The sequence below is a fragment of the Tachysurus fulvidraco genome, chromosome 1 (genome assembly GCF_022655615.1).
Source record: "Tachysurus fulvidraco isolate hzauxx_2018 chromosome 1, HZAU_PFXX_2.0, whole genome shotgun sequence".
NCBI lineage: Eukaryota > Metazoa > Chordata > Actinopteri > Siluriformes > Bagridae > Tachysurus > Tachysurus fulvidraco.
Window position 1 is genome coordinate 49,898,048 of NC_062518.1, and position 484 is coordinate 49,898,531.

A 484-nucleotide genomic window follows, 5' to 3' on the forward strand; every position below is an offset into this window, starting at 1 on the left:
ATTTCTAGACGAGTCGAAACATATATAAAATCTACATTTTTTTCATACTGTCTTTCATGGGGGTTTGTGATGATGATGATGATGAAGAGGATCGTGATCGCCCCTTCGGCTTTGTCTGAACATTTGTGGATATTCAGACACGTGAGGAAACACATAAGGTGCTTATACTTAAGTGAGATTTTTTTACAATGAATTTTACTATATAACACATCAGTAACAACACGGAGAACCAACGATAAGATAAAAGCCAAACATTTACAAAGCAAAAGCACCCAGATGAATGTTTTACATACATACATTTCAACATTTGACATTTTCTTTGTAAAATAACTTCTAACTTCTCTGAAAAAAAAATATATATATATATATACACAAAAACATATTTTTTTAAAGCAACACTTTTGTTAATAATGGAATAAATTCCTGATTGAAATTCTTTCTAAAAATTTCTAGAATTTTTTTTCTGAAGTTACGATGTGATCGA